Below are 22,576 nucleotides of genomic sequence, written 5' to 3'. Positions count from 1 at the left end.
ATTATGTGTGTACCCGGGAATAGCGAGAACTGATAATAAATTATTCAAGCACGCTGATGAGAACCCTTCGTTTCTCACAGCCTGGAACTTGCTTAAATAATAACAACAACAACAACAGTGGCGATAATAATGATAATAATGGGAGTATTAATCAGTGTAATTATAATTCAAACCGTCCTAAAATATTCTATGAATTTATCCTGAATAATCGTTATTTCTAGATACTTCCAAAATCTTAAGATAAAGTAGAAAAAGAAGAAGAAACGCATCGCATTATTCAATATTCACAAAGTCACAATTTTTCCCTAGGATTTATGCAGGATTATCAGTCCCTTAGAGTTGTGCTCCAATAGCTGTAGTTTATAAATACGTAATACAAATTTCTAGACGTACGTGGAGTTGGTTCTGTGACGGATGCATACTTGCCTGGAATGTATACATTGCACGGGTTGCATTCAAATGGAAGCTCTGTGAGACTCGAACGAATGTTATGCATGTAAGATGCCGGTGCCGAGTTAACAAATTGAATATTGATTCGATGGGAGAAGTTTGAAGCCGGTAGAAAGCACGTTCGCGATTCTACTGGCACGCATATAGCGATGTGGAGAAAAGTTTTACAAGCGATGAAAAAACAAGGGTAAATCTGCTGCTGCATTACGGCGTGACACGAAGAATAGGCAGAATTTCACGATCCGCATAGCAATCGAGTGTGTAAAATAGTCGCGAATACCTAAAAGCCTACGTGGCATATCTTGGAATCTTGACATGCTCTTATAACACGCCAATTTCCGGTTCACCGATCTTATCGCGATCCACATGAACGAGGGGCTGATGCACGAACCCCGGCGAAACACCGCGTGGATTAAGTCCTAACGAGACTTCCGCACGATTTTACGCCACAGCCTTCCGAGTTATAGGTGGGTACAATATGTAGGAAAAGAAGAGGAAGTCACATATATAGAAGGGTTTCATTTTTTCAGCGACAAAACATTCTTCGAACTTTATTTTGCCACGTTTCTATTTGTGAAACTTTCGCTTCGAGTGAAGAAAGTATCGTTGAAGAATGAAACGCTATCTTGGACAATTGAACCGTCAAGTCTGATCAAATCAAAGGGGTGAAATTGATTCGCTTTTCTTTGATATCAACGCGCAATTATCGCCCATCCGAATAGCGATAAAGAAAGAGTACAAAGAATGAGAGAGAAAGGAAAACAAAGAAGCTGAAAGAACAATTTGGTCCTCATCAGAACTCTCTGATTAGTTTTATAACAACCGTCGTTTAGTAGACAGAGCTTTTTCTCTTCCTACGGTACTTTTTTTTCGCGTAAATTATAATTAGTCTGCACCTGTAAATTATATTATGTAATACAACACTACAGAGCGATTGACTTTAAACATTTTTTTACACGCGTTCGCTTTGATCCTCTTTCGCGAAAAATTTGATCACGTACGTGTTTCCGAGTGAACCGGTGGGAAAAGTAAAGGGTACAATCAATGTTCACCTGCAGGCTGAAATTCGTTCGATCCCATCGTTTCCCAGAATCCTCGTCGACTCTAAATCTCGCGATAATGCGCCCGCCCGGATCCAGAATACAACCCTTTTTACGCGAGGCCGATATTAATCACCTGTAATCGTTATACAGCACTTAACCGGCGTGGAAGATCTTTTGCCGTGCGGAATAATACTCGGGAGAATGACACGTGGCCATGACGAATACCCAGCCACCGGTATAACAAAGCGTTATACCCATTGGCCTATTTTCCGGCCAATTACCCTGGCAACAGCGTTAATCAGTGCGCAGGCAGTTTATCGCGGTACCGTTGAGACTAGTGATGTTGTAGACTCAGTTTACCGGGAGTGAGATTATCGATGCAGAACTCGAGGCGTCGTTTCTGCAGCGCGCAACTCCATCACGGGATGAAGAATTCCTCCAGGACGTTGATGAGAATGGACCAGGAGCTGGAAGCGATGCGGTTTATGGTTACGACCAGGGCCCAATAACCGCCGTTGGAATATTCAATGACGGGTTCGGCTCGAAGGGGATCGTAAAAAGGCGACGGGCTACCGGCGGAGTGTTGCAATTAGGTGATTGCATCAAGCGAAATTATTGCGCGGTCTCCGTCGGCCTGAAAAGCAAGAATTATGGACCCGGAAGCTCGGAGACCGACCAATCCCGGGACGCACGCATCGATCGATCGGCCTTTAACTCAACGCGGCGTCTGTCCCACGGTGCTTCGACATTCCTGAATCGGTGCTGATTTTCGCCTAACCGAATCACCGATTAGACAATCCATTAATTTGGGCACCGAGGTAAAGGGATCGGCTCGAGCACTCTCTCTAATACAGCATCCGATGGAGAGGGTCAATCGCGTCCGCAGATTTACACAGATCAAGACCGGCGATCGGCCGGTTGACGTTTTGCACGCAACGACCAATCGTGACGCGTAATTTTCACCCTGGACCCAGGCCATTGACGTAATTGTCAAGAGGCTTGATTCGGGCTGACAACTGATATCCACCGCCTTACTCCGACCACCCTGCTTTGGTTCCGCGTGCTTCGGGAGCTTTTGGATATACGATCGGATGCCCTCTCACAATTTTGGGTCCCTCGCTCAACAACGCGAAATCCACTCACCCGTGAATCACTTGGGGGTGAATTTCTCAGATGTACATAAAGACCGTGCGTTTCACGTTCAAGTATTTATCAGCTTTCGGTTGGGTTGCTGGAAACCATATTCAGACCTTTTCACCATCCAGGAACGAATGATGACGATACGCAACGTGAGCAGTATTAATTAATTGGAGTCAATATTTACCATGAAAAGTAAGAGAATGTAAAGTCCGTAACCAAGAACCGATGAAGAACTAGAAGATGAAACACCGGGCACTGGATCCCAGAAACTTTTACGCGTAAGCGATCTTTTTTTCTTCAATTCGAGACGTTCGTCGCCTCACTTGGCGCAAAATGAGTTCTTCGTTATTTTCTATATCTTGCAAAAAATTGCCGACGAATCACTTTGTTATATTAGGGTGCTTTCAACAAAAAGGTTTTATACTACGTTGCATCTTCACTAGTTGAACTCATAACCATATATTTATAGCTATAATGAATGCAGCTCGGATTGAAGCGATATTCATGAAATATAACGAAGGTGACTCTGGTATGTGGGGAATTCCTTTTCATCGTGGAATTCATGAATATGATTAACTCTAAATGGCAGAACGTGTTGGTGAATTTTAGCAAACGGCTGAAGCCCCGCTAATTGAGCCTGTGAATTCTTGACAGTTGTTTTAGTTTTTTCTCCTTCACTTCTTTTCTTTACACCCACACAGTTATTTTTACAGCACAAAAATGAGCGTGTTCTCCGTCGAATTCCAGTCAAAGTGTTAAGTTATTGTAATCTTTTCTTTGCGGTAAAAACTATTAAACGGTAACAAGATCTTGAATTATTGGGGTTTCACGCTTTCTATCTACAGATATCAGAAGCTTTCACACCTTACTGTTCTTTCATTCCCTAAAATTATACCACCTGAAAATTATGAGTCACATTGCTCTATCAGTTTCCATTCGGTTAAAAAATTTCAATATTATAACTGCGGATAATCAGCTCCGATAAATTACGAAATGTAAATTTTAAAAGGCAAAATATTCGTCAAAAACTACACGAAATCCTCCCCATATCGCGGTTGTTCTCGAAATCTTCGGACAAACCAAAACTCATTTAATTTCAACAGGTACCTAGATTTTTCAGCTCGATAGATTTGAATGAATTCTTTATCAGCTAGAGGATGAGCCACGAGTAGGTACTTAATGCAAATGGGTAAGGGTAATAGACGAAGTGAATGTCAGTGGAAGAATTGGGTCAGACGTCGGGCCATCGAAACGACGATATAAGAGGCAGTATAAGAGGCAATCAATCAATGAATCACGGTAATTGATATGCCCAGGCCGAATAGCCTTACAGTTCTTTTACGGCCAAACTATACTCACGCCTTGACGGCAGATGTCTGAGACAATGTATTAACCAAGCAAATGTCAAGAACGTAAAGCTCACCTCTACATAAGTGTAATATTATAGGCTCACCGACGACACGTTGGCGGCTGGTGTTTGTGTTACGGTTCTACGAGGCGAAACGACGGTGATCAATTTTTCAATCATTACCCCAACGTCCCCAACGGCCGACGATTCGCAATAGCTGATTGCGCGCATTTTTACTTGTCGCTAAATGTGATTTAGCTCTGTTCGAATCATATAAAAGCTGCATAAACTCACGGCGATTTTTTTACTTCGTCTGAATTACCGCCACGGAAGTCGAGCCGAGTGTGCTCATTGTTGCATAAATGATGCCTACGCTGAGAAACAGCTTGTAAGATACCGGTGGTTTTAAGACTCTCGACAAAGTTTTCACGCGGGGTGAGAGAAATGCAAGTGAAATATATTCGTTTTGTACGAGCGAACAGTGCAGGGAAAACGAGGCACCGGTACCGAATGTTTAATGGGTCGCACCCGGTTAGTAGAAATAGTGGCGAAGACTTGGCGTGTCAGACGAAAACCGCGTATTTCATTCTTAATTTAAGCCATGCCTTCGAGTCTTCGCAATCTCAGGAGACTCAAGTCTCGGATATTTCGTTCTAAGATCGTGAAACAACTCGTGAAGACTACCTCGAAGTCGGAATAAATTAACACATATTTATAACGCATCGCAAAAAGCGTGGTGAGACATTTTACGAATACAGTTGAGCGCGTTAATGGAAACGTAACGATTCCCGCAGTGGTCATGAGATAAATGTAAGAAGGGGGGGAATTAAATCTGCAGGTGAACGTGACAAACTCCCAAGATTATCTGTGAATTTATGTGAAATGATTTTAAAAACGAATCGTTAAATCAAGACCCACTTTAAACGATTTTATAATTTATCACCGAAATTATACGTTCCCCGAGTATAGCCATTGTACCATTATGATGATTGTTATATTATATCTTCGAAGACTGTACAACGAGGCTATCAATTTTTGCCCGGGGTGCTAAATCATTAAAGTTTTGAAAGGTGCACGACATCCCGACAGGTTTTCTCCCTTCGAAGGAGCGCGAAATGTAGCCAGTTAATATCTCGTAAAGTGAAAGAGTGAAATAGGTATATCAGGGACAACTAAAAGGGGTGCTTTCCTCAATGCAGCGTGATAAACGTTTTCTCCGTATTTCAAGGGACGAAAATTTAGAGGTTCAATTACAGTTGAGCAGATATTTCGCAAGTCGAGCCGACAACTTTCCCGTATTCTTCGACCCGTAATGCGTTATCAAAAGGCTTAAGCGAGCAGCCGGAATTCAACTGTACATTCCTTCTTTTGTTGATATCGTCTAACGATTTCACGCATTTCACGGACAGTGCATTGCCTGATCGTGATTAATCACTTTCGCTTTTGTGAAAGTCCTGGTTAATCCGAAGCACAATCGTTTACATTTGGAATAAAGCTCGCAATGAAAAAGAAAAACAAACAAACAAACAAACGCGGGGAGAGTAAAAACTTCCCCAACAAGTGTGTCGAAATTTTTGAATATATTTCGTACGTAATATATCATCGGAGACTATTCATTCTCATTATAGATAATTATTATCGAACGTGTAAAGATTCTTCGTGGAACTTCGCCCAACCACTTGAATTTTAAACTATATACCATGGGTAACTTGGCGAGTGAAAAGTAGACGTGGAATACAGAAGCCCCAAGGGATTTCAAAGTGGCTAAACGAGTCTTAAGAGTATATGCCGACATTAAGGTGGTGCTATAGTCAGTCCTTACCGACTTCGTTAAATTTCTTCTAATTGGTTATTATCGCAGTAGCTACGCATCGCGGTGTAAAAAATGGAATAACAGCCGTATTCTACATGCAATTTTAAATAAAAACACACCAACAAATTTTCGTATCATGCGAAAAGGAAAATTTGGCATGAAAAATAATAAATCGCGATCATGATCTCGTATTTTTCAGACTATATCTCTATAAGCCCGTAAATTCAGAATGAATTAGTGTTTTTTTGTTCGGAATTGCATGTAGAATTTGGCTCTTTAATCCTTTTTTCCGTTGCGATGCATAGCTACTGATATCAGCCGAAATAACATAAAACATTTAACGCAGTCGGTAAAAACTGACCATAGCATCCTCTTACGAGGGTGCCCTGGTTGGTTTCGACGCTGACGTATACATCTCCAAATATCAAAGTTCACATATTTGAAACGCAAAAAGAGCTTAACACTCCCATTCTGTACGCAATTGTGAAAGAACACTCTGATACATTTTCATTCGGCGCAGAAATAATGGAATGACATGGTTTCTACGAAATCGCAGTTGTAAATTCGTAGTATTCATACCATATCTTTATTTCGTCGTCGGTTGAAAATGTATTCGAGTATTTTTTACAGAATTGCGCATATACAGGTGCTGTCAAGTCCTTTTTCGCATTTGAGATACGTGGATTTCGATACTTGGAGATATATACGTCAACGTCGAAATCGATCAAACTCCGGTGAAATTTTAAGAATCTTTACTAGAAGTCGTATGATAAAATCCTTCCATTAACTTTTAGAATATGGTAGCACAGGCCTTGAAACAAGTCTCATTCTCCTGCGATGAAAGTGTATGCGTGAGAAATTTTTGGCGGTGGACAAAATCTTCGTCGAAAAGTTCCTTGCACATACATTTTCATCGTAGAAGGTCGAAGCCTCTTTTCAATGCATATAATACCATGTCCTAAAAATTGGCGGAAGGACTATTTTTAATCGTGTAAAAATGGAGAAAACCGATTTTTAGTCCGAAATTTCACCCAAGTCTTCCCTTAAGTGCTCTTTAATCCGCAGCGTAGCTCAACACTCAGAACGAGCACTTTTGCGATTAATGTTGACCGTCGAGAAGGAGAGCAGTTCTTTTGAGTAACTATTCTGAACCCACGGTGCACCGACTGTGCGGCAATTACGTTTGCGCATACGTGTACACGCTTGTTCTCGAGTAATACGGCGACCGTTGTATTTCGCACTGCAGAAACAGCGTCATGTTTAGTTTGCAACAACTTTTCAAACTGTCAGGATACGGGTGCTTCAAACGAAGAAAAAAGTGTAATCACTTTTGCTGGAATTCACTTGTGTCAAAAACAACCGTCTAATTTTCCAGAAATTCTATTACTAGAAATTCTTCCCAAATAGAGATTAATATCATAACGATAAAAATCCAGAAATACGCGTACTTGACTGTATCAAAATAACATTCAGAATGTAAGTAAAAAATTTACGCTGGTTTGCGAAAAAAAAAAAAGAAACTCACCAATTGCAGCGGAAGGGAACAGCACCAGCATCCCGGCACGCAATTTGAGACAACGTTTCTTGAATTCACTCAACTCTCACGTAACACACTTGTCCTTTCACCTTTCACTGCACTGACACAACAACTTCGACTTCAACTTCATTTTCGGAACTTATCACGTTGCAGTCGACGTCGTTTCTCCTTAATAATCGAAGAACACGAGGCACCGATTCGCGCGAACTAACTCGACGCTCTGCCAGAATCTAGCATCGGCCGGCAGCCATGTTTATTTACGTGACCGCCAACGCCGGAACCCTCGCGACAAGTGTTTATGAAAGTATTTCGTGTCACATCACCCGACCGGAAGAGCGGTTACTTGTTGTCAGAAGAGTTATCCGTTAGGTATTATATCTTCGCTTCATTGAATTTAAACCGCACGTTATTCAGCTTTGCAAATGCGGTTACTTAGGGACTTCGAAGTTCCTGCACCGAACTGAGAACAATAGAATAATTGATTTTCTCGTAAGAAAAAACACGTATACATGATATTATACGGATGTCTTACAAATGCTTGAAAAATTACTTACAAACGTTCGGATCGTTACAATATGTACTGGATTTTTTTTTTTAAATTCACCATAATGAAATGTCCGTTTGTAACAGTATCATGTGTTCCGATCTCGGTACGTATTTGAATAACATCGATGGTATCGACTACGTTATTGAAAAATGCATTTCAAATACGCTGTTGTTTGATTCTTGCTAATTTCTAACCCAGTAATAGCCGAATAAAATGGCAGAATACTAAAATTTTTATTTCTCGAAGAGAAGCTATTTTCCTTCAAACTTGTCCCCTGACTTTTCACGCGATTTTCATCACATCGCACTGCAACTAGAAGCGTATTCTTGATGCGGAATAACCAAGTCTTGGTTTCAATTCGCGACAAAATTCCCTGTACTACTGTATAAATATATCCAACTTGGACTGGTTTACGGGTTTAATTTAAATACGGTTCTAAGTCTAGGGAATGGGGTAGTTTCTTCGAGAAAATTAAGAAATGAGAGTCACTAAAGCTGTCCTCCTCGCAAACTATTACGCTCGGGTACTTTACGAGAGGCGTTTGCTGTAGTTTTGTTTAAAACGCGTTCTCTCCAGAATATATATATATAAACATATATATATATATATATATATGTTTATTAGGGTGTTGCAAGAAAAAATAATTTGCGAATTTCCATCGCGGCACCCTCTGAAAAGTTTCTTAGGTTGAAAGAAAGATTCTTTTCGAAGATGAGCGTTCTACGTTACGTCTAAGATGGCGATCATTCGATTATTCACTTTTTTAGAAAACGTATATAATCGAGTGAGCGCCGTCTTAGACGTAACGTAGAACGCTCATCTTCGTGGAAAATCTTTCTTGCAGCCTAGACAAACTTTTCTCAGAGTGCCGCGATGGAAATTCACAAATTATTTTTACATGCTCAACCCTATTGTATATATCTTTATATACATATTTTTTTAAACTAATAGTAACAAAACATTACTACCTACAGATAGGTATTTTTGTCAACAAACAACAGCGAGAAGAAAATTTTCACAAAGAATTCGTTACCGTTATGTAACTTCCATTTGGTCTAGTTTCAGCTAGAATGCGTTGTAACGTGCCTAATTCGAACATGCAGCATCTATGATCCCCTTACAGAATTATATTTTGTAAATTCGCAAGACTTATAAGCCGGACTTATCGGTCGCGCGCTCGTACTGTCAGACGATACTGAGAAGCCCCGCTCGTTCTAACAATAAGAAATTTCCAGCCACCGCATTAGCATACTTTCCTTTTACCAAATCCGTCGTTTCTCGGTATTGCTGATAAAAAAAAAAAAAGGGGGCGAGAGGAGAATTATGACTGCCTATATGAATCTAATATTCCTAACAATATCCACCCTGCGTTCGTTCAACGTTTTCAGAATCAAATTCTTACATGGACACGGTCTCAATAGTTGAGTCACGTTATTTGTTTCTCGTATTCGTCGCATGGCAAGCAAAGTGCTATCTGGAGCGTTGAAAACAACGTGAAAATAAAACGTCTGAGCAATCGAGTAATTCATTTTTCAACACGAGCTATTTCCACTTCAAGTAATAATAGCAACAACGATGATAATGGTATTTTCTCTAGGCTGCGCCCGCAACGACCTTGACCTCGAAATGCCGTATGTATGACGGTAATAATTTTTGAGGGATTCTGGAAGCGCTTTTACTTGTCTTTTTCACGAGTAAGCTCTCGACGAAGAGCCTAGGAAGGAAATTAGTCCATGTCCTGCGACCGGTACCTACTCGGAACTACGACTGGGTAAAATCCCATCTCTAGATTCATTCGGTGATGAAACATCCCCGTAATGCACTAAACGAAACTCTAGGAAACTCACTTTCAACCCGCGGGCATCCCCTTCATATTATATACCGCTGTCACGCGGCGGAAGGGCTTGGAAGTTTTCTCTGCATATTACGTTACGTGCCTGGATAGGTGTTTCGTAAATTCTTGTCTCTGAAAATTCATCGGGGGTTCGGAATCCACGGTGACATGTGAATAGTTTTACAGTGGCTTGTTAGAAAAAACGCACCCTCGACTTTATACTTCAGCTATCAAATGCTGTGCGAAGCGTAAAGGCTCGCGATGATCCCGTCATTAGTAGCTTTCGCGTCTATCCTAAGGTTGAAAATAAAAAGGTCATAATCGGAAGTATCACAGACGGCTCTGCACCGTCCGTGACCAGAGAGCTCCTCGATCGAGAGACGGAGCTTTATATTGACGTGGAAACGTGATTTGGCATCCCGCCGAAGCGAGTCGGCGCTTTCTTATCTTCTCTATTCGATCATTACACGCTCCTCAATTGTTCATTTTATGATGCGACGATTAATGTTCTTTCCGTCGATCCTGTAACACGCGGGTGACGTTGCTGCGGGCGGATTTACCGCGCCCAAGACTCGGCAGGGCTGCCGGCTGCTTTCGGTAATTGAAAATGAAGACGTCTTTGCGAAAAATATAAAATACTAAACATGAAATATGCAAGAGGCTGGAAAAGGAATTCGGCGAGACGGACATTTTGCTGGTAAGCAGATGCAGAGGGGGTAACTTTTCCCCGTCCAATATACATCACCGGTCTCAAAGTGCCTACTCCCAGAATTCACTACTAATTCCCGTTGCTAACGCTCTGCTTCTCGCTTATATTGAATTGCACAACCTGAAGGCTTCCGTAGTTTAACATTGTTACCGCATACTTATGGAGGATAGTCGCGGTAATTTTACCGAATTCGATAATACCCAAACAATATTTGATAATCGAGGACCACCCTTTACGGTGAAGGGTTAAATTTCGTTAACGGTCGCCTATATAAGCTCATAGCGTAAGCTTTTCGACTGCTCGCCAACCCTTAAAATGGTGTTCTTAAAACATCCGTTGTGTCTCCAGCAATTTTGGAACCAATCGAGTGCCCAGATACGGCTATAATTACGTCCGTAAGGGAAATACGACGTTGCGTAAACGTAATCAGCGACGTCTGACGCTTCTGACGGTTCGTTGACCGTCGCGGTAATCGGAAGGCCGAGTTCCAGAGGATGTATCGCGGGCTTCGCAGACCCCTAATTACGGCGTCCAATCTCTCCGAGAAGGAGTGTAATTAGACGGGAACCACGGTGCTTGAAAATTGCGAAAGGTGAAATCTGCTGACGCTATGCAGCGCAGCTAGGGGCTGGGGGTCCGTTGCCAAGAACAAGTGTGCCGTCAGCAGCGTGTTTATAAGGGTTGGCACTGCTCCGTTACGGATACCGATACACCTTGACACGATGTTAACAGCTGTCGGGGGTGGAACTTTGCATACGCTATTAATTAACGTGACCTGGACAATTCCAGCTACCCACACACCCAGCCGGTGTGTAAGGCAGTGGCGTTATACCTGTAAGGGAATTTAATAGCTTCCTCAAATCAAGGCGTAACTCATCCTCGATAATACCAAAGGCTACGCCGCATTCCGTACCGCATGGATACAAAACTATTCCCCCGACGTAACGCGATTGGGAATTTCATGCACGTAGCCCAATGTACTGGGATATATTAACACGAGGTAGCTCCGAGAGTCAAGAATATGAATCAGTTTGAGTCCGTTGAAATTTCAGGGATAACGGTTACTGCCAAAGATTCACCGAACTGCAAGTATTGGACCATCTCGAACTTTGACTTTTAGAATCGTTCGAATGACGGTATTCGCTGGTAAAATTTTGCTACCGTCTTTCCAGTGTCAACGATGTTCTTATGGAATAGTACCAAGGATAAAATCTTATTGTTAGTTCTAATACCGTGGGAATATGATTAATTTTTTTATTGCACTCCGAATGAATAAATTTTACAACCTTCCGCGAGAGTATAGAAAGCAGTTACGGAAATTATCTGGGACAGTTGAAGATGCTTCAAAGTCACGTGAAGCACTCCTCCGTACGTAATACTCTAGATTGCCAAACTTTGTGAATTCGTGCTCGCGTGTAACGTTCTTCACGAGTTTTATACATACTCGTTTATTGCACCTTACGCATGCCGAATGCTCTCGCAATTAACACTTTTGCAAATGTAAATTCTGCTCTCAAATTTTTGATCTGAAAACTTATAATCGAAGACAAATACAGTTTGATTAAACATTTGAAGACAAATTTAAAATCCGAGATACTGCAAGAAGGCTGTAATGAGTTGCATTCAGGGATAGGATGAAAAATTATGCAAAAGCTCACCACATTCTGCTGAAAGCTGAATTTAAGGGGGTGCCCTAATCGATTTCGACATTGGCATATATACATATTTCCAAATATCTACGTTCACGTATATCAAACGCAAAAAAGGGCTTAACGGCCCCATTCTATATACAATTCTGAACAAAAACACTCCAGCACATTTTCATTTGACGAATTTGCTATCGCAATTTCGTAGAATCCGAGTCGTTTCTTTATTGCTACGTTAAATGAAAATGTGTTGGAGATTTTCTTGTTCAGAACTGCGTAAAGAAAAGGGCTGTTAAGCTCTTTTTCGCGATTGAGATACGTGGACTTCGATATTTGGAGATCTATACGTTAACGACGAAATCGACCAGGGTTTCAACCGTTAACAAGGTTTGATCGGCGGTATTATCGACGGCTTCAAGTTTCCACAGTATTCTGGTTATACCTACTCCGCGTTTTTCCAACTTCTCTTCCGTAACGACGATGTGCTTAATAATCGAGCAATATGCAAGCCAAAAAAATGGAATTAAAAAAAACCATTAACGATCGTTTTTCCGTCAGAGAAAAATGACCCTATTTTTTTCGCAAATTAAATACATTTTGTCGTTTTATGTTTCAACGTTTGTCCGATAGGATAGACCTTCACCAAAGTTTCTCGAAGATCCACAGGTGTAGGCAACTCGGTGGGTCCCTCAGTGGGTCTGAAAATCAAAGTCAAGAGGTTGTTTAGTTAGCCGAAAGACAGGGGAGACCCAAGCGTTTCTCACCGTTGGATGACACGGCACTCGAAACATCCGACACGCTCTCATCCCGCTATTATTGTTCGTTGTATCTCGAGTTGAGTTCTGTAGAAGTCGCACCCTCGCCACGCGGAAAAGGGGGAAAGAAGAAAAGACAAATGCGCCGCAGAGAATCGGTCAAGTTGGCGCTCGTGAATTTCTCAAAGACTTTCAAATTCCGTAACTTGTACAAGTAGGTATAACGTATAATAGCGAATAAACGAAGAACCTAGCCATTTTGTAAATGAGATGCTCGAACGATGCGATAATCGAGCATATCACGATCTTTCCGACTACGCTCTAATTATCAGAGTAGCTTAATTGACCCGCAGCAGATTTATGCTCGCATCCAAAACCCCAGGGTGGGTGAACTGGAGTTGCGGAAAGATGGGAGAGCTTTCCAAGTTTCTAGTCTTGTGTATCTGCTACTTCGATGATGGTACGGGTACGGTTGTATTACGAGTTCAACTAGGAAAGTCAAGTTAACTTCGTTGAATCGTGAAATTGAAATCTCCGGTGCTAATCGGAAGAGCGTTTCTCGCACGCGGACGCCGCGTTTAGCGATAAACAAACAACGAGCAGTTAGTATATCTCAGAAGCGATAAAATCCCAAAAGACGTGGGTATATATTTGCGCGTGCATGCTCTTAAAATAAATCAACGCGTTCACTATTTCATGATGGATGATTTCGTTTTTTCTCTTTCATCTCTCTCCTTATCTCTTTTCTCGCCCCCTTTACGATCTTCTACATCGATCGTTTTTATGCGCTCCAAGTTCGCGGCTTACAATTAGTACAACAAGCGCGCACTCCATCGGTCAGCATTAATAGACCGAGTCTAAACACACGGGGTAAATATTCGCTGCAATCGCTATTCATTTTTCAAACTTTAATATATAAATCCACTCAGTCGCAAAAAATGTAGTATACCTATAAACACACGATGTATCTTCTAGTATGGTATGCAAAAATGTGAAAAAAATCGTGCAATTTTGTGCAGGGATTTCCAGTATCAAACATAAAACTGGGTGGGAAGAATAAGAATGATAGATGAAAAAAAAAAAAAACAACCTAGAATGAAATTTCACCTGGATTATAAAAGCGTCCTGTAGACCGTTCTCTTACGGCTTCCCGCTAGGGAAATTCTTTCCTCTCTCTCTTTTTTTATTATCTCCTTCTTTTTTCCAACCTCTTGAAAATTACTCGACTGGGTCTGTCTGTGTACGTACGTTTAATTTAATTTCAAAGTGGCTGTCGAGCGCTTTCTATCCTTTCTCCCCCCTATCCTCTCGTCTCTCTGCAAAGGTGCTTTTATTCCATGAAACGGCAGTGCTTCGTTCGCGGCAAATTGCACTCGATGTTTGCTTAATAAGCGACGAGGAGAGGGAGAAATATATGGTCGCCTCGGGTTTTGTTCGGAATTCGAAGGCTGCTTGCATCGCCGCAAAAGAAATTCCCGTCCCGTGTTGCCCCGCTTTATTACGGCGAACGCGTAACGAAGGGGTGAAATTAATTAAAAGTAGACGGGATGCGGCTTGACTTGGGCTGTGCGACTCTGTTGTAAATCGTTTGTTTCCTAATTCATCTGTCTGGCGTGCCACGCGGCGTCGTAGGACGGTGAGAAGGCCATTTCTTATCACGGCACGAGACTGTTTGCATAGTCCCTATGGCGTGCCTTAACCTACACCGCTACACCCGATACCTCTTCTTCTGATCCCGTCGGCATCTCTGCTATTTCTCGATGTTCTTGTTTTTTTTCCCGCCCCCAACGACTGACATACGATATGCCCACGTATGCGTACACATACGTACTTGTTGGGAGTTCGAGCTCATCCAAAATCAACAAAGACCACTCACTCGCTACTCCTCGCGAAAATATGGCAGCAAATGGATCTCGTGCCCCTTGCGCTGCCGATATTCTTCGTAGCAACTGCCAGGAATTATAAGATATAGCGATCAAACGCGAAAGATGGTACGGAATGTAATATGGACGTAATATGGACGAGATTTGACTTGTTACGGTTGTTGTATTTTTAGTCATTATTTCAACGCATTCATTCATCTACCGCGGTCACGCGATGTGGGTAATTTTACCAGAGAGTCAGAAAAAAAACAGGAATGGAAGAACACATCTTTATACGGGTTCGCACCGGGAGAATTACGCCAAAGGGAGTATCTCAGCTTCCGCGTATGAATATAGCGTGCGAGTAAGGTGCAAAAAGGTCCTTTTAGAAACGGTGAAAGATATTTACCCGAATAATAATCCAACCCGGAAAAGCTTCTTCACCATATATTTATGAAATTCATTCGGGGCGACATGGCGTCTTTGGTTAAAAGCAGGGGTCGACGATTTCCTGCGACCCTCATAGCCTGACGGTTTTCAGTTCAGAATTTTGCCTCGTTGAGGAATAACGAAATCGTAAGATATTCCAGATACAGAAAAAGAACCCACGATACAAAATTTTTACCTCTTAATGTAAATTACAGTGTCAATTTTAGATCAATAAAAGTTGCAAGGAAATGATTACACACATACCGCACAAGTTTAAAGAACACCCTTGAATCCCGCAAGAGTTTTGGTAAAACGTGCATGTATTTTGGTTTTTATTCATACGTGGAGCAAGCGATGAGACGGTGATAGTCAGAATTGAAATTTATTAAAATTGAGATCCAATTCCCTACCTTTGCGCAATACACAAAATCCACCCCTTCTCATCCCTTTTAGCGGACTTTGCGCGGTTTATGGATGTGGAAATGTAAACTCTGGCGACAGGGAAACCCGGTGCTCGCAAAAAACCGTGAGCTGTAACGTAACCACGGAGAGTTGAGTGGAATATCCCGACAAATAAGCCACTCCATTAATTTACGTCATTCGGATTATCTTCGCGAAGCCTCGACCAGCGTCGTAATTGACGTCAATTATCGTGCCGTAGACGATGTCGCGTAACTTCTGAGTACGTTCTGACGTGCGATAGGTACGCTGGGTTTCTTGTTTTTATCATACCCTTTATCGCGACAACTGTAAGTTGAAATTTTGGCAGAAATATATAGCCGGCTTTGGCGGAAAGCTCGGGATTAAGACAATGAGACGAAACTGAGGTTGAGAGTTCATTTAAGAAAGCGAAAGGCCCGGACTTTTTATTCCTCGTTTTCAGTCCGGAGATTGTTTGGAAACTGCAATTAGTGTTTCAAGAGTTTTCCCCGCTATCTGGCGTCTGTCCAAGATAAGGGACAAATTTCTCGGAAATTCTTCGTCCGTCGTTTAATGGTGCAAAGCCTGCCGCTGCTCCTCGTTTCAAACAAGAGGGATGTTTCACCATTTCCATAAACATATTCAGTGATGGTATAACCGGTGATTGTTGCTCCTGCACATTTGTTCTTGTCCAAAGAAATAGCTCCAGCTCCTCCATATTTCTAGAAATACTTAAATTTTTTATCACCTAGTTATTGGCTCAATCAAATAATTATTCATAAAGCACAGAATCGTCGAACGATCCGTGAAACGCAGATTTTTTACGAAACAGAAATTATAACTTCTGCGGAAATCCCTGCTCGAAGCTTGATTATAATCGAGTAAGACAAAGCAATTCCGGTACATTACGAAATAACAGGGGAATTTCATAATGAAGGAAATTTCTACACTTTTTTAATTACCTCTTCTGCGTCTTCCATTTTGATCTAACGGGAAATTGGTTCCCTTTGGTTACCAAACGAGGGACCCTTTGCTCGACTCGGTGGTTATGAGTTCTAAGCGAGAAGGAATTGCGGAGCAAAGAGAAGCTGAATTTTTGCTCAGATCTATCCGAAGGCGAAAGGTGTTCGAAGTATTTTAATTACGGAATTTGAAGGATTCGTTTTCTCTCCGTGTTTCCCGGCAGAAGGCCGCTTCAGTCACCTCGTTGACATCTGGTTGCGCTTTTTCTTCTTCTTGACCAGATATTTATCAAGGAACAAACGGTAGAACGCCTTCAACTTTCCCAACGTGTTGTGCCAAGTTTTAACTTCCTCCGGGAAAAGGTCTCCGAGGTAATAATGTATAAACGCTTCAGCTGGTCGACCGACTCGATCTTCGACAAACTTTTTACGGAAAATAAGAGGAAGTCCGGAAAGCTAGGAAGAAAATAATTGATAAGCTGTAATCCATGACCGGCGAAAATCGATAGAGATGCCCCTCGCTGATAACTAAAAGAGTCATATATCACCCGTCTGACTTATTTTGTCTGTAGGTCTCCGTATATTGGCAGCGTGCCACGAATATGGGCATGGCTTTTGACCCACGTTTTATACCTAAGTGAGTAGCGTTCCGTGATGTTGTGCAATCTGGAAACTTCCAGTGAATAAATCACGTCGAGTAGTTGCTCGTAATTCGGCTTTCACTATCCGAAGAAAGTGAACATTGTTCGCTTGGTCCAAAATACATTCCGGCGAATCCGAGTGAAAAATAACAGTGAGATTAAGAATTTCGACCTGCACATGATGTTACTATTTTCTATCATTCTTATCTCTCTTCCTTTTCAATCGGCAATCCGGTCTGTCCAAACATCTAAAGGAGAAGTACGCGAGTCTCGAGAATTCGAAATACTATCGAAGGATGTGATAGTGAAGGCTGACTAAATTTGCAGGAAACCTCACTAAATCAAACAAGCATACCTCGTTAGAACCATTCATTAGAACGACGCGACGATCAAGCAGAATGCCAAATGTTCATCGAGTTCGGTAATGTGAAATTTATCGATCGTTATTTCTGGGACAGATTTTGCGTTTCTTCGTCGTACGACAGGGTCCAAAATAAGCACAATTCTTTTTCTTTCCGCCAACTTATTAAGCATAAGCAGCTGCAATTTTTTCAATCTCCCTCGGCAAATTTTAATGTCGACATAATCGCAGCAAGAATTTAAAAATTTTCACCTCAACAGCCAACTGATATTACCAATGTATCAAACCGTCAGTTAAAATTGCAAATTCTAGCTCCTACTGTAATAACACTAAAATTTGCTGGTACGGCAAATAATTTTTTTCCATATGTAAGTAATTTGTACCACGCGTGTAAATTCTCACGAACCCTCAAGCCCTGAGACGTGAAGTATCGCCACCACGAGACTCTGGACGTCGTCCGAGCAATTTCATATCCGCAAATCGTGTATCTAAACAGGCGGCTGCTGCGCGAACCGAGGGCAATAATCCCTCCAGTGTCCGAGAATTAGGTCGTCAGGACCTCTGGCCACGCTCTGCGTGGTTTCGGCACGTGGGTTTAAGGGTTGCTCCGCCCTTGACCCACCGTCCGAAGCTTAAAACCGCAGGGGGCATCCGTACCTTGGAGCGCCCTTGGCAACGACCCCGCGGGACAGCCACGAGGGATCGGGAATTCGGCCACGATTTTCCATCACAAGACGAACGAGCGTCAATCCCTCCGCAGGATTATCATTCACGCGTCAGGGGTTGACAGCTGATCCTGGAGGAAGCCCGTTGCCGCTTCCTGCACTCGTCCTGCGCCTCCGATAGGCTCCGGAAATACACCAGGACGAAGTAGCAAGTTGCTGCGAGCTTTTATTCGCGAGTCTACGAGCTCTCCGCTTCGGGAAGAGGGTTCTGATCGATCCCCTCGTATTGAGACGGAAAAAAGTTTTACAGGATACTCTCCCAATTTACATCCTTACAGCCCACGCGGGCACGTGCGGAGATTGGGATAGGTTTACTGTTATCGCCGAGGCCCCCTTCGTCCAGGAAACTAGAAATTTACCGTCTCATCGAGTCCTCGCATCGACGTGGTAGATGTACCTACGTGGAAACTTGATCGTACTCGGTGCTCGTCTTTTTTGTAAACGAGCCAAAACGATTGACAGTTTAAATTAAACTCCCTATTGAATTGTTCCAAAATTCTTTCCAACAGTTCATTTTTTTCTAACAAAGAGCAGAGGAAAAACAACAACGATTCGAGATGTACACTTACAGTTTCACGTTGACATTTTCATCCGTATGAAATTTTTTTAAAGAATTTAATATGAAACAGTTTTGAAATTCTTCATACACATTGAATTTCTTCAGTGCTGAAAACTTCCATAATGAAATAGTGAATCCAATTTTTTTACGAATGCCGTCGCGTACAAATATATATCTACGTATATTGATTTATAAAAGCTTTATAAAATCTTTTTTGTCTCCTTGTACGGGGGTTTTTTTTTATTTTTTTTTTTTTTCTTGTGTTAATAATTATCACCTCGTTTAGTAAACTGTCTCAAGCCTCGCGTACGAAGACACGATACGAACGTTGGCGTAGCAAGAAGACTCAGACGAGTCTTTTATGCTCGCGTCTCGCGGTGAGAAAACGGACAGATGTAAACATCAGCGGTAACAAATCGACGATCATTAGTTCAGCAACTATGTATCAATCAATCAAATATTTACCTTATGGATTTTTACTGAACCGTTGATGCTGAGCGATCCCTTCCGTTTTTTTTTTTTTTCTTGCTTTTCTTTTTTAACGATCTCACACACCGAGACTCATTCCCTGGTGTGAAATATTGATGAAATTACGCATATGCGTGAGCGCACGTGTATATTATACAACGATGTATTTCCATCATTCGCGGAGAAGACGACGATAAAAAAAAAAAAGAAAAAAAAAAGAGGACCGAAACGAAGTAGAGCTTGAGGGAGAGCGAGAGTGAAAAAATGAAGAGAAATGGAGGGAAAAAAAATTCGCGAGAAGAGAAAGGAGAGAAATGAATAAAGGGAAGAAGGGCGGAGAAAATTCCCTGAATTCTCCATCACCGCTATCCCTCAGAAAGTAGGAATATATAATACACTTCAGGCATTTCACTCCAAGTTCTTACCGTTGAACATACCTAACGTCGTCGTCCAGTACGTCACCCGCGATATTATCAGCTCCAGGACACGAGACCTTGAAATCGTTTTTATATGTACCGCATACGCCTTTCTTCTCCACGTGACAAATAAAGCAGCATCGGCATATAACCCGATGCGAGGGTGTGGAATGCCCTTCTTCTTTCAAGCTACACACTCGCGGCAATTGTTCACATATATATGTATATATATATGTATAACACGTGGAATCCGCGGAGTGAATCGGCGGATTGTAAAGCCACCAACCACCCTCGGCGTCTTCTCGACAAATCTTATTTTTTCATCTCAAGGCTGCCACCCTCCCCGAATCAAGAATTCGGGGCGAGTGGCCCGGGGTCGACATCCTCGTATCCCGCATTAAACCGAGAACGACATTAATTTTCGCCTGAAATTTCCCCGTCGCAGGGGACAACCGTCGAGCTTGCAAGGCGAGCTTGCGTCGAGCGTACTTCGCTTCGTCACTTTATGAACGTCTCTCTCAATTTAAAAATTCTCCTCTTCTCCTCTCGCTGTTCCCGCTCTTTTACCTTCACCTTTTTAGCCCCTCGACAGAACTTACCTAGGCATCGACGTCTCGCGACAACTTGCCGAGTCACGTTGTTTCCGGCGTAATTCTCTCCTCCGTGCGTCTCGTCTCCTACCGTTTTCTTGTCACACGCTTTACCCGCAACCCTGCAACTCCTCGTACATGCGAATAACTGAGATTCGAACGCGTGGCAGCCTGTCGGACTCAACCTCCGTATACATGCACGACTCTCCGGGTTTTCATCCGCCCGGAAACCGATCGTTACGGAGAAGGACGTGTGGCGGAACTCCGGTATTGAAAGTGAAATTGAATCGCGGTCCCAGCGACAGTATAAACACTCCCTTTCCGCCGCTTCGCTCGCTATAGGCAAATTTACGGTCATGCATGAATCCCGATGAATACCCACGGTACTATCAAATCGATGATTATTACCGCCAATGTCGGTTTAACTGCACCGACAGCCGCCTGACGACCAATAATTCGGGCTATCCCGCAGTGCAGAGCTTGTACACATAAAACGCCTAGTCGATCTGAAATCCGTTACATCGTTACTGCGCTAAGCCGGGCATGAAATTCTCCGTGAAATTTTATCGGAAATTCAGTTTGAACAAGCTCCAACCTCCCCCCCCCCCACATTCCCTGTCTGGCATGCTCGTCTCAGCTGCAGAACGAACGCCATTCGCTGCACGACGGGCGAATATTATGGATAAGGTTTTTTTTTTTTTGTCAATCCTTCCGACACCGTCGAACACGTGACAAGAATGTGCATATTTTTCCTCGAGGGTGAAAATGGAAAGCACAGGAAATAAAAAAAAAAAAAAATTAAAAAAAAATAATAAATTAATGTAGAAACTGATCACGGATGCTATCATATTACTTCGCGAGACGAAACACCCTTCGCAGGATATTTTATAGGCTGGGTGGTAAACCGGCACACCTGCCACACGGTTTATACCTATATGTGACTGTAGCCTTAAACGACGGAGACGGAATTCCCCAGTCGATGCAGACCGTATAACACTCGATAAAATTGGTCTTGTCGAATTTTCGCACGACTAGCTCTGTGAGTTCGTTCTCTCGAATCGAGTTGCGTATTATCAAGGCCTTTTCTGCACGGGGATAATGTTACGCTCAAGATTATCAGGTTTTATGGGCTAATCTTATACTTGCGTGATGATACGCCGATGCTGTGAATCGATAATTCGTCGCTTACTGCAGATTGGAAAATAGAAGTATTGGGATTTTCATTCGAGCTTTTTCAACGGCCAGTGTGTGAAGATATTCGGTTTGTTTTTCCAGGTGAATCATGTGATATGTTTAGTCAATGGTCGCAGATGTAACCGATGATCAAGAGACGATCCCATTTTTTTTTCTTAATCAGAATATGAACTGCTAATTCCATTGAATCATAGAGGAAAACTATCTGTCAGCGTTGTTTTTGATTCGTTGGAAAATGCGGTTCAATTTTATCCCTTTGGGATGCGTGAAAATGTGGGTGACTACGTCGCCGACCTTTTGACCCTTGCTCTGGCTGTAACGCCTCCTTCAGCCCGAGATCGTTTCGAGTATCAAACGGCTCCCGTATGAATAATCGATCACCGAAAAGAGAGAAAAGAAAAATGACAGGGGTAAAAGGAGAAACGAGATTATTGATCTCGGTCTTTTAAGCCTCTCGACGTGCAGTTAAACGCGTGCGAAAAGAAACGAGTATTTTCTTCCCCATGGATGTATAAGCTACAAATGAAATCGTTATTTCATATCACACGGATCGTCGTATAGTTTATAAGCCTGTAAAAAAAAAAAAACTGATCACTTATCATACAGCTGTGGAGATGTTGCGAATTTGGTGCACATTTCTCAAGGTCAAACGGTCGCTTTTCGACATTGGATAGCGTTAAACTTTTGATTCACTTGAAAACGTCATTAGTCATTCCTCCTCGCATTCTGGGACTTCCCGCAGTCACGTCCCTCGGGAAGTCTCATTAAATTTTCTGCTCCTACGTCCCATCCGCTCGAGCATAAGCGCCCAGCCTCGACCCCTCTGCTAAATGTCATAATTCTTTTCCCCAGGACGATGAGAGAGGAAGAGAAAGAGTCGAATGTGAGTAAGTCTATAGTTGAACACATTTTCGTCATCACGGGGCAAAGTTGAGAATGTATGAAAGACAAAAAAAAAAAAAAAGAAAACCTGACGAATGAGTAAAAACTACCTTCAAGCACCGAAAAGAGCCCCGTGACAGCTGAGAATGCAGGCGCGAGTCGCGGATATAAATTCTACCGAAATCCCGCAGCGCGGAAAATTGCTGCGCCAGACTATAATCCAGGAATTATTTCATTGATCCGGG

The 22,576-nt window shown here is 42.3% G+C and overlaps 1 protein-coding gene and 1 long non-coding RNA gene across 7 annotated transcripts in view; one reads left to right on the top strand and one right to left on the bottom strand.

The window, feature by feature from the left end:
- Window positions 1–22,576, top strand: part of SK (small conductance calcium-activated potassium channel) — a 171,390-nt gene that overhangs the window by 104,943 nt on the left and 43,871 nt on the right. The window lies entirely within an intron of this gene.
- The window catches only part of LOC124221992 (uncharacterized), a 167,386-nt gene that overhangs the window by 121,377 nt on the left and 23,433 nt on the right, over window positions 1–22,576 (bottom strand). For 3 of the 4 annotated variants that reach the window (XR_011177529.1, XR_006883909.2, XR_006883911.2), the window contains exon 1: window positions 7,320–7,784. The exons of the other annotated variant lie outside the window; for it this stretch is intronic. This is a non-coding gene — a long non-coding RNA (uncharacterized lncRNA). Of the gene's footprint in view, window positions 1–7,319; window positions 7,785–22,576 lie in introns of those variants that run through there. 4 annotated transcript variants of the gene reach the window in all.

Source organism: Neodiprion pinetum, chromosome 6 (genome assembly GCF_021155775.2).
Source record: "Neodiprion pinetum isolate iyNeoPine1 chromosome 6, iyNeoPine1.2, whole genome shotgun sequence".
NCBI lineage: Eukaryota > Metazoa > Arthropoda > Insecta > Hymenoptera > Diprionidae > Neodiprion > Neodiprion pinetum.
Note: the sequence above shows the minus strand (reverse complement) of the source record. Positions and strands in the feature narration are given on the sequence as shown.